At 41.8% G+C, this 12,591-nt stretch overlaps 1 protein-coding gene across 3 annotated transcripts in view; it reads right to left on the reverse strand.

Moving 5' to 3' along the window:
- Nucleotides 1-12,591, reverse strand: part of fam149a (family with sequence similarity 149 member A) — a 144,633-nt gene that overhangs the window by 89,687 nt on the left and 42,355 nt on the right. The gene's annotated exons all lie outside the window — the stretch shown is intronic.

Below are 12,591 nucleotides of genomic sequence, written 5' to 3' on the forward strand. Positions count from 1 at the left end.
TGAAACCAATGTGCACTCATCAAGGCTGAGAACCAAGGGGTAGACTTCCTAAGTTTTGAGTTCCCATTTCTCTGCCCTCAGTCGAGCATAGGCATGCCATTTTGTCATGACCATGGATCATAGCCCCGAATTACTTACAGACATTTTGAACTTTTAAGTAAGACGTGTTCTTTTAAAAAAGGACATGCAAGATTAAGCTAGCTGAGAATGTAAAGTAAACACTTGCTGGAAAATTCCTATGTATATTACACTTGACCAACTAGTACAGAGAACAGAATGTCACACCTAAAAAGATGTCAAGGTCTACTTCAGACAGAGACACTTCAAAGGAAAACATGCAATGTAAAATCCGAACTATAATCTCCTGTGGTTGCAGAGAAAATGAAGGCTGATTACCATCTTATCAGAAACCATCTCCTGTGAATTATAATCCAGACTGTGGACATATTGTGAGTTTAAAAGAAAGCTGATCTGGGTGAAGGACATGTTTCCCCCTTCCAGGAATACACAAGAAAAGGGGTTAAAAAGCCAACTGCAACCCTAGTTCTGTGTGCTAGTTATAGTGCTCCAGGTTTGGTGTGCAAAGATGTGCTGTTGTTATGACATGGCAGATGATGTGTGCCAAGCAGACCAAATTCATGAGGGAAACTTTGCCACACTGTCACAACAGTTTTGCAATTTGTATTTATTATGAGATGATGTGTGCACTGAATTCAGAAGTAATGAGTCCACTAAGACCTTTAGAGATTTTAAAAATTAAAGTATTTATTAACAAAAGAAAAGATTTCAAGCACATACATTAGATTATAATTACTTAATACTATAACAAATCCTAAAATTCCTAATTAACCTGATTCCCAATTACACACCCCTTTTAAGGCAACAGTCCAAAATAGATTTTAATTTTAAAAAGCAAGCCAGCAAGTTACCACAGTACCCACTTGATAGTGGAATTCCAAAAGCTTGTCTCCAATGTTAGTTACTGGACACAGCAGACTTATGCACAAATGGCTGGAGGCTTCCTGAAGGCCGTTTCACACATTCCCGTTAAATCTTACATGGCCCCACAACATAGCCTTTCATTTCCCTTTATATATGTTTTTCTCTTTCTTTAGTCTGTAAATTCCATTGTTCCATATGTCTTTGGAAATGTACTTTTCCCATAATATAAAAACTTTCATTTTGCCAATATTGTCAGTAACCTTTGGGGAAAATAAACACACTGCTTGGCCTTGCTTCTCTCACTAGTTGTAAACATCCTAACATCCCTTTGAAATCCAAACAACTCCTTCACTTAGTTAAAAATGCAAATTTCTTTCACACCTTATATGCTAAGACAGCATCCATGTTTAGCATTTCCAGTACACTTCTACGCCTAACTTCTTTTTATAATTTCAAGCTTACAGTCTCCCTGACTCCAAATGTAATTAAATCACACAGACAGAACCATCTACACTCACACCCACAAATCAACTTGACAATAAACCAGAATAACATTATAAAAATTATTATACTTTCATAAAACTGTGAAGGTCACAACTGAAGAACATCAACCAGGCATCCCTGCGCTTGCAGGTAAAAAAGTCCTCTGTCTCTGATTGCTGGAAGCAAGTCACAAGTCAGCAAAGTCACAGTCAAAGATAAACCAGAACAATTGCTTTCAGCTAACCTGCAGAACCAAGGATCTCCAAAACAACTGCTCAACTGCCCAAAGTCAGCTCTACCGAAATCTTCCAACTTAACGGCCACAGCGTTTCATCATCTACTCCTCACAGACCAGCAAAGTCCGATTCGTATATCTTTTTAACTGTTATTTCTGGATTTGCTTCTCATTTCTAATCGGTGTGTATGTGTTACATTTTTATTATTTTTTCTTGTGTTTTAGTAACTAACAAACTCACTCTTAAAGTCAAGAAAGCCTGGTTAAATTGGCTCCTTTTAAAACATAAATACATCTGGACTGGGAAAAGGTATCCACAAGGGAAGGGATCCTTTTTAAATTAACCTTGTTGTGACACACCGAGGGGGTTGAATAAGGAAGGGGAGACAGTTCACCCCTCCTCACCCAGGAGCATTACAGTTTAGGGCATCTCATCCGGGATTATAACACATTGAGAGACCTCACCCGAGCACCAGTTGTAACAAATGTTGTAGGTTTCTCTGGCAGTACTTAGTTGATAGCAGTAGAGGTGGAGTCCATCTAGCAGCCCTTATTGATGTCAGTGCCTGGATTCCAAAGATTGGATTTTTTTTAACATTTTAAAATAGCCCCCTGAAACAATGGACTGCTGGCAACTCCCCATCCCCTGGCCAGCCCACCCACAGTAAGGCTGCTTGGCAGGAGGAGGCATGCACCACAGTTTCATCCTCAAGAAGGCTGACTTGAAGATGCGCCTCCCCTAACCCTGAAAATCTTGATGGGGTCAGCGGTCAGGAATGCTGAAGGGGATAGGAATACTTAAGTCTCTCCAGCCTTATCTCATAATTCAATCTTCTAACACTGCGTATCCTCCTTGTGGCTCTTCACTGCACTGACTCCCTTTTAACTCAGTGATCTGCATTGGAGACATCATTCAAATGTAGTCTGATCAGTTTAATCATGACTTCCTTTGACTTGCATTCTACAGTTCTGGTTTATAATTCATTATTGGGCCAATTAGTGTGAAGCTTGAAGCTAGGCCCTTAAGGTTAAAGTGCAGTGTTGTCATCAGCCCTGGTTCTAAGCCTGAAAAGCATCAACTCAAAAGTGAATTAGCAGCTCATGGCAATGCTAGCTAAGACTATTTGCATTTTTCCCACCCTTATGCCTCAAACTGCAGTCTGACGTTTATGGTTAGCATACATGTCTCACCCTCACCAGCTCCCAAGCCCCATTCCCAACCACTGATTTCGCATTTTCCATCATATTTTATCATTCTCTGTAATATCTTTCTTCTTCCTTCAGCTTCTGCCATTTTACTTGGAGTCACCACAATGCTAGTTGATCATCTTTCTCCATCTCCTCCTGTCATTCCTCCTCCAATCCTTCTGCATTTAAATCTCCCACCACCACATCTTTCCATCTGGTCTTAGGCCTTCCTCTTCTCCTTCTTCCTAGCAGTCCCATTTCCATCACTCACTTCACCACATTTTCTCTCTCTCTCTCAACAGGTGACTAGATCATTTCAATCTCTACTTACCTACTTTCTTCGATTCTCCCACAATCTACACTGACCCACTGTTGTGCTGGTTCCTGATTTTATTCCTTCTTGTTACTCCACACAGCCACTTCAACATTTGCATCTCATGTGTCCAATTGTTGTTCCTTTCTTCTTAATGTTGCCCAACTTTCTGCACTATATAACAAGGCCAGTCTCACAACTGTCTTCTAGATTCTTCCTTTCAGTGATATCTTTCTATCACACAACACTCCACTGCACTTCTTCCAATTACTCCATCCAGAGCTAATCCATTGCTTAATTTCCATTTCTGCACTTCCATCTTCTGCCACCACTGACCCCAGGCACTTGAAACTACTCACTTTCTCCAAATCTTCACCCATCTCTACACCTTCACCCTGATCCTCTTCCCTAGGCTCAAATTGATAGTCAAATAATTGGGTCTTTGGTCTACTGATCTTCACACCCCTGTCTTCCAGTTTTTTTCTCCAGTTCTCCAGATATTCAGTCACGTTCTCATCATCCTCACCACATAGCTCATTGTCATCTTCAAACATCATTGACCATGGCACTTCCCGTCTCACTTGCTTAGTTAGAACATCCATGACAATCTTTCTCTGTAATATATCTTGCTAAACATGTTGCTGCATTTCTCCTCATGTTATACTATTATTCTATCCAGTACAGTTTAGATTCTCTGCAGAATATTTCTTTGATGTGTCCAAGGAAATTTAAATCTCACAACACTAGCAAGGACCTGATCTTGGTGTCCTCTTCAGTGGTTGGCTGCTTGTGCCACAGTGGCTCCAGTATGATGGGCACCTCAGGCCTCATAATTCAGGTAGAGGGAATGCACCCTGCATGCCCATACACTTAAAAAGTAGTTGTGCCCAAAGTTCTACCCCTAAATTTTCAAGGCTTTCAACCAACCATAGCTTTAAGCTATGAAAAATAACAACACATTGTGTAACAGAAATAAATAAATGATCACAGTTGGTTTATTTTTGTTAGCTAACAAGAACTGATATTTCAAGTGGATTATTTCCACATTTGATCTGTTCTGATGATAGCCAGCTGGTGTGCTTAGATTAGACCTGACACAGTACAGTGTTCACCTATTAGACTGTCCTATGTTTGAAGAATCATACAGAAGGGTGGATTTGAAGGCAAACAATTCACTGCCTTTACCTACACCATTGACCATTTCTGAAGACCCATTTGTGTTGCAATGAGTTGGAAGGAGTGTGCAATCAATGACTTCACAAAGCTTGTCAACAAAAGCTTGGTGTATACTGAGAAACTAATAAACAGGCTTAACTTGCAATCAGTCTCAGGAAAACAGAAATCAATGAAAGGAAAAGTTTATATTCCCAATGTATCTCTTTAACTGATGTCACCAGAAAACTACATCAAGGGGGGTGAAAGAAATAGCAGTCTTTGCACAAAATGAGCCCTGTAAATGGGAATGGATATTAAAATATCACTTGTCTGAGGCACAACTAGGAACAGTTATCATAGTCCCTGCCCCCAGGGTTTCCTTCTCCCATGCAGCACATTTATAAATGGTTCCTACAATTCCTGTTCTTTAAATTTCAAAGAATGTGCATGTGGATATTTCTCAGAAACTATTGAGTGTAGCTGCTTTGGACCCAGTCACACTTTAACTGAGGCTGAGGAAAAGTAAGAAACTAATTTGAATTATGTATATAACTTAAAAGAGGTGCAAATCCCGAAGCCTGAATTCAATGCTGAGCAAATTCAGCTTTCAGTGAAAAATCACTACAACAAAACCATATCCTGCCTCATCATGGCACAACATATTAACAATTCAAGGAATGATTTTAAATTAACTGTTTTAAATTGGGCTGTGATTCTGTTTATAGATTGGTTACTAAAGCCGGTGTGAGATCATTTCATGGCTGATCTGATTGTGGTCTCAACTCCACCCTCTTACCTGACGCCCATAGCCCCTAACTCCCTTGTCTATTAAAAATCTACCCAACTCAACCTTGAATAAGTTCAATGACCCAACCTCTATTGCTGTCTGGGGAAGAGAAACTCACAAACTAACAACTCTCTAAGAGAAAAAAAAAGTCTCCATCTCCATCTTAAAAGGGAGACCTCTTATTTTTAAACTATGTCCCCTAGTTCTAGTCTTTGAAAAACACTTAACAAAAAATCATATTCATAAGTGTAATCTCTCATTCCTTTGAGTCAAAGCAAAAACTCCACCCAGAGCTACCAACCCAGGGTGCAGCACATTGCTGCTCTAATAAACTGGTGCACTTGGAGAGCTGAACAATTGCCTTTCAAAATAATAATAGCAAAAAGTATAGTTTGCATCATATATTTTCAAAAATGAAATACTTCTGCTTTACAAAACACACAAGTATCCTTCAGTAATTCTGACTATCGCAGCTCTCAGGAGGAGAGAGCAAGAGGTCATGGCCCATGTTGGGATCAATGACATAGGAACAAAGAGAAATGAGGTCCTGCAAGCAGACTTTAGGGAGTTAGGTAGGAAATTGAAAAGCAGGACTTTAAAGGTAGTAATCACCAGATTACTCCCAGTGCCGCGCATTAGGAGCAGAAGGATAGAGTAGATGAATGCGTGGATGGCGAGTTCGTGCAGGAGAGAGGGCTTTAGATTCCTGGGGCATTGGGACCGTTTCTGGGGGAGGTGGGACCTGTACAAGTTGGATAGTTTACATCTGAACAGGAACGGGACCAACATCCTCGCGGGCAGGTTTGCCAATGCTGTTGGTGCAGATTTAAACTAAATTGTCAGGTGGGATGGGATCCTGAAAAGTAATTCAGAGGGGAGAGAAGCTGAATTGGAATTAGAAGTTAAAACATTAGTAAGTGAGTCTGGAAACAGAGGAAACATAGGCTAGATAAGAAAGAAGTGAGTTTAACAAGGCTAAATGGAATATATTTTAATGCAAGGAGCCTAAGGAATAAGGCAGACGAGCTGAGGGCGCAGATAGGCACATGGGAGTATGATATCATAGCTATGACCGATACTTGGCTAAAAGAAGGGCAGGACTGGCAGCTCAACATTCCTGGTTATAGGATATTCAGACGAGATAGAGAGGGGGGCAAAAGAGGAGGGGGGTTCCAATATTGATCAAGGAATCAATTATAGCAGTGAAGAGGGATGATATCTTGGAAGGATCATCAAATGAGTTCATGTGGGTAGAAGTAAAAAACACAAAAGGGACAAACACGCTGTTGGGTGTGTACTATAGGCCCCAAACAGTCAGGGAGAGGAACAGGGTCAAATATCAGAGAAGTGTAAGAACAATAGAGCAGTAATAGTGGGGGATTTTAACTACCCAAATATTAACTAGGATAGTTTCAGTGTGCAAGGTAGGGAGGGAGAAAAATTCCTAAGTTGCATCCAGGAGAACTTATTTAGTCACTACATAGAAAGCCCAACAAAGGAGGGGGCAGTTCTGGACCTAATATTTGGAAATGAGCCCGGGTGGGTGGAAGGCGTATTAGTAGGGGAGCATTTTGGAGAAAGTGACCATAACTCAGGTTTAGGATAGTTCTGGAAAAGGATAAGGTTGGGCCGGGGATAAAAGTTCTAAACTAGGGAAAGGCTAATTTAAATAAGTTGCGATTCGGCTCAATTGGACTGGGAGCAGCTACTTGCAGATAAAACTATGTCAGAGCAGTGGGAGGCATTCAAGGAGGAAATAGTGAGAGTACAGGGTGAATATGTTCCCGTAAAGACAAAGTAGGGGGCGAAGTCCGGAGAACCCTGGATGTCAAGGGACATAAAGGTTAGGATTAAGAAAAAAAGAGAAGCTTGTGGCACATACCGGGTGCTTAATACGGCAGAGTCCTTAGAGGAGAATAAAAAGTGCAGAGGGGAACTTAGGAAAATTAGGAAAGCTGAGAGGGTGCATGAGAAAGCATTGGTGGGTGGAATAAATGAAAACCCAAAGGGGTTTTTTAAATATATAAAGAGTAAGAGAATAACTAGGGAAAGAGTAAGGCCAATTAGGGACCATAGAGGTAATCTGTGTGTGGACCCGGAAGATGTGGATGCAGTCCTCAGAGGGGAGAGAAGCTGAGATGGAATTCGAAGTTGGATAGCGAGAAGAATGAATACTTTGCGTCAGTCTTCGCAATGGAAAAAGATGATGCAGATATAGACATCAGGGTGGAGGACTGTGAAATATTAGAGGAAATTAACATAAAGAGAGAGAGGAGGTACTAATGGGTTTAGCGGCATTAAAAGTGGATAAATCCACAGGCCCGGATGAGATGTATCCCAGGCTGTTGAGGGAAGCAAGGGAAAAGATATCAGCCCTGGCAGTAATTTTCAAATCCTCTCTAGCCACAGGTGAGGTACCAAAGGACTGGAAAACTGCTAACATTGTCCCATTATTTAAAAAAGGGATGAAGGGATAGACCAGGAAATTACAGGCCAGTCAGTCTAACCTCAGCGGTGTGGGGAAGTTACTAGAAAGAATTCTGAGGGACAGAATATATCTGCACTTGGGAGACATGGATTAATCAGGGATAGTCAGCATGGATTTGTTAAGGGAAGGTCGTGTTTGACAAATTTGATCAATTTTTTGAGGAGGTAACCAGGAGCGTTGATGAGGGTAATGCATTCGATGTGGTCTTCATGGACTTTAGCAAAGCTTTTGATAAGGTCCCTCATGGCAGACTGATCAAGAAAGTAAGAGCCCATGGGATCCAAGGTAAAGTGGCACGTTGGATCCAAAATTAGCAGAGAGGCAGGAAGCAGAGGGTGATGGTAGACGGATGTCTCTGTGACTGGAAGTCTGTTTCCAGTGGGGTTCTGCAGGGCTCGGTGCTGGGGCCCTTGCTGTTTGTGGTGTACATAAATGATTTGGACTTAAATGTAGAGGGTATGATCAAGAAGTTCGTGGATGCCACGAAAATTGGTAGGGTGGTAAATAGTAAGGAGTATAGCCATAAACTGCAGGAGGATATCAATGGACTGGTCAGGTAGGCAGAGCAGTGGCAAATGAAATTCAACTTGGAAAAGTGTGAGGTAATGCACTTGGGGAGGGCTAACAAGGCAAGGGATTACATTATGAATGGTAGGATCCTGGAAAGTACTGAAGATCAGAGGGACCTTGGTGAGCATATCCACAGATCCCTGAAGGTAGCAGGGCAGGTAGATAAGATGGTTGAGAAGGCATATGGGATACTTGCATTTATTAGCCGAGGCATAGAATACAAGAGCAGGGAGGTTATGCTGGAACTGTATAAAACGCTGGTTAGGGCACAACTGGAGTACTGTGTGCAGTTCTGGTCACTACATTATAGGAAGGATGTGATTGCACTAGAGAGGGTGCAGAGGAGATTTACCAGGATGTTGCCTGGGCTGGAGGGTCTGAGCTATGAGGAAAGACTGGATAGGCTGGGGTTGTTTTCCTTGGAGCAGCAAAGGTTGAGAGGGGACCTGATAGAGGTGTATAAGATTATGAGGGCATGGATAGGGTGGATAGGAAGGCACTTTTTCCATTAGTAGAGGGGTCAATAGACAAGGGACATAGATTTAAGGTAAGAGGTAGAGGTTAAGAGGGGAGCTGTGGAGAAATCTTTTCACCCAGAGGGTGGCGGGAATCTGCAACTCACTGCCTGAAAGGGTGGTTGAGTCAGAAACTCTTGTAACATTTAAGAAGTATTTAGATATTCACTTGCGCTGCCATAGCCTCCAGGGCTATGGACCAAGCACTGGAAAATAGGATTAGTGTAGCCAGATCTTTGTTGAACGGCTCGGACACGATGGGCCGAATGGCCCCTTCTATGCTGTAGGCGTCTATGAGTCTATGAGGGGGTTGCTTTGACATGTTTCTGAAATGTTATAATGTGCTATATAAATGCAAGTCTCTCTTCCTTATAAATAGCAACTATACAAAAACAGCTTGGATTTAAATAGCATCTTTAACATAGGAAAGCATTTCATGGTGCTCACAAACATGCTTTTGATTAAATTACTTTATTAATTAACATCACTTTAAGAGATATTTTACATGTGTTAGTGGTGAGTTTCCATGGTTACTGATTTGCAATGTGAAGCTAAAGTTGTTTCAGGTCAGAAACTCACTTCACTCCATGCCTTCCAACACCAGGTTGCATCTTGCAGTATCTAATATAACACTTCTCTATGGCCTTTGCCTATACAATTTGTAACTTTGCACTTAGTGGTATGATATTTGTTTAATCTTTAACCCACCTATTTCCTGACACTAAAATTAATTTAATATCACTACATAATAGTAGGGAATGATTACATTGTGCATCAACTAAGATCGAATGCCAGTGTCAGGTTTATTTTCATACCTCTGGACATCTTACATCCTTACCTAAAAGATTCTAAGCTCTACAGATACTGCCTGACCTGCTGAGTATGTCTAGTATTTTCAGTTTTTATCCCAGATCATCCCAGGTTTGACTCCCAGTTTGTGCAGACTTATCAGGTCTCACGCTTGAGACATTGCTGTCTGCCTAAAAACTCTGAGAATAAGAATAGAAAATTCAGCCATGGTTTCTATCCATTGATCTCTTAACATGTCCATGGATGCCGAATGAGGACAGAATCAATCTTATTGTGATATCTTCCACAGTGGAATAGCCAGCCATCACTCATGCCAAAAGGTTACTAGCACCTGAAGTGAGAGAAACAGATTGGGCAGGGGCGGGGAGAGGATTGGATATATTCCTGGGGGAGATTGCAGAAATCAGGTGTTGGAAGGTCATGGAGGGGATTAAGGAAAATGAGAAGTATTTTAAATTTAATAATGGCTTTTGGGTGCCTGATTGGTGCACTGGTAACTCAGAAGGTAAATCAAATATCTCTCAAACTGCTAAAAACGCTTCATACACCAGCCACCAGCATGGGCCAGGAAAGACAAACATAGTTCACCTCTCTGATTGTCCCGACTTGCTGGGAGATGCTACAGACCCTACTTGAGGTCTCCCTGATTGAATGTATTCATGCCTGTTTTGCAGCTGTGAGCTTCAGCCATTGAACCTAATCCTGTTAGGTGAATTACTACGCAGCAGTGGAATGGTAAGTTCATGTGGAAAAGCCTTAGTTAATGATTGATATTAACTGGTCAAAGTCAATAGGCATCAAATAATATCAGACTTACTGGAATTTACAGCAGCAATAATGCTGAAGCTGCCAGTTCTCACTGTTATTACTATGTAAAGCAGGCAGCAAATTCTAGCATTCACACATGTGCAGTTAAATGTAGAAATACAAAGTTGCTGTCAGGCATACCCTGCTCCTCCACAGTGTCCGTTGTTGCAGTTTTTGTAGTTGGAACCAGCATAGAAATCACTGGCTTGGCATGAATTTAAACTAATGACCTACTCTTCTCATTGTAAAGATGGTAGAAAAACTTAAGCCTTATTCAATCAGGAGTGGCTGCACTTTGAACAACATACTAAGTTATAATTACTAATGGACTAAATAATAACTACTACTGAAAGAAATAAGTTTACAAGTGTGGAATCTCATTCCCTCGGAAGAAAATTAAAATGCTGCAGATCTAAAATAAAACAATTTTAGGAACATTAGAAGCATGTGCCAAAAGTATGCAAAGTAGGCAAATCATTATGTTAATTGGCATATAATGCTGCCATTTTCAACTTAGCTGTTCCTAATGTCCTCTCTCAAACACACACTGCTGAACATGCGGTCAACAGCTTGAAACACCGACCAACACACCCCCTCCACCCTCATCAGAGCAATTTATAGGGATCATCAATTATTCTCAGGTTAGTTGGTGATTAATTTTTACTTACTTTGTCTGAGTTTGTACAAGCATTTGGGCATTTACAGAGTTGGTGAAGTCAACAGAGAGTGGTGCATGTGGAGAAGACCTTGGTTTTGACTTCAAGGTTTCTGGTCAGATCACTTGCTCCCATTATGGCCGCTAGATTAACCATCCCCTTGATCTGCAGCATAGCAGAGAGCTGGAGCAAAAGCAGCACAGAAGAGGACAAGCTTCTTTCAGACAGAGAAGAAGAAGGCCTTCTCCATCCAAGATCTTCCAGGAGAATTTTTCTTACCTAACCCAAATCAAGAGCACTGTGCACATCAGCTCAGTTTTACAAAGGAAGCACTCCCTGAAATCTGCCACCTCTTACAGGCAGATTTACAGCCTCGGGGCAGGGCAAGGTGCTGCCTTGTGACCATGAACATCTTTGTGTTGGGAACCTTTCTGGCTGGAGCAGGCAACACCTGTGACATAACATCTCCCCGTTCATTGTCCACTGCTGTATAAGTGAGGTGACTGATGTTGTTTATGCCAGGAGAGGGGAATTCATTGTTTTCTTTCTGACCAGAGAGAAGCAAGGAGAGCATGCACATGGTCTTGCCAGGATAGTGGGCTTTCCCACTGTGCAGGGTGTCATTGACTGCACAAACCTGGCTTTGCAGGCAGTGCATCTAATTACACAAATGTACTGCAATCACAAAGCATTCCTTCTCCGAACATGAAGTTGCAACCATGCTCAGCATATCATGGTACGTTTATTCAGTCCAGTGTTCCCTCAGTATTTAAGCCACCTTGGCAAACCAGAGGGTGGCTGCTGGGTGAGCAGGGCTATCAACTTACTACCTGATTCACGGCTGCAGTGCACAATCCAATCACCTGGCCCATATGTATGTAATGAGAGTCATGTTGCCACATGAAACATCATAGATGTTTTCCTTGGGAAATATCTCTTCTCCTGCCCACCAAGACATCCAGTGCTGCATCAGGGAACCTTGGAGCATGCCCTCTGCCCTGCTGCACCATTTTCACTTTTCTTGGAGGCCAGGCGGTCTTTTCCAGGCACTTCCAAGGAAAATGCTGCAATGAAAATTCACCTGCCCTTTAAGAGGTGCAGTCAGCCATGCAGGCTAGCTTTAAATGGTGCAACATTCGCACAAACTTGGGTTCCCTGCTGAGCCGTTACTCTCAATAAAATTAGCAGGCACCACAAAGTTTTTGTGCTGCCTACATATTAACGAGCAAGCACAGGTTGATGGTGCATCACAATCCCCTGCCCATTATCAGGCCTCATCCAATTTTTTTTCCCTCAAATCTGCGCTCCAGGGGCCACCAAAGCTTTGTGTGGGCAGCTTCCTTTCAGCTGAACATCAAACGCTGTTCCTTTCTGATGACCACAAAATCCCAGCCACGGTTTAAAAAAAATCATCAGATAGATTTTCAACTAGCTGCCTGGATGCAAAACAAGTGATGCTGATCAGCTGCCATCCTAGGAACTGACCCGTTTTAATTTCGACTGAGTTCAATAGAAATAAAAATCAAACCATTTCTATAATTGTCAGCTGATCCACAACACCAGTTTTGCAAGCGGGCGGTAAATTATCTACCCTTATATTTTGAAATAAATAACCACAGACAGAAGAAACACATCTAAAGTT

Source organism: Cetorhinus maximus, chromosome 1 (assembly GCF_964194155.1).
Source record: "Cetorhinus maximus chromosome 1, sCetMax3.hap1.1, whole genome shotgun sequence".
Lineage (NCBI taxonomy): Eukaryota > Metazoa > Chordata > Chondrichthyes > Lamniformes > Cetorhinidae > Cetorhinus > Cetorhinus maximus.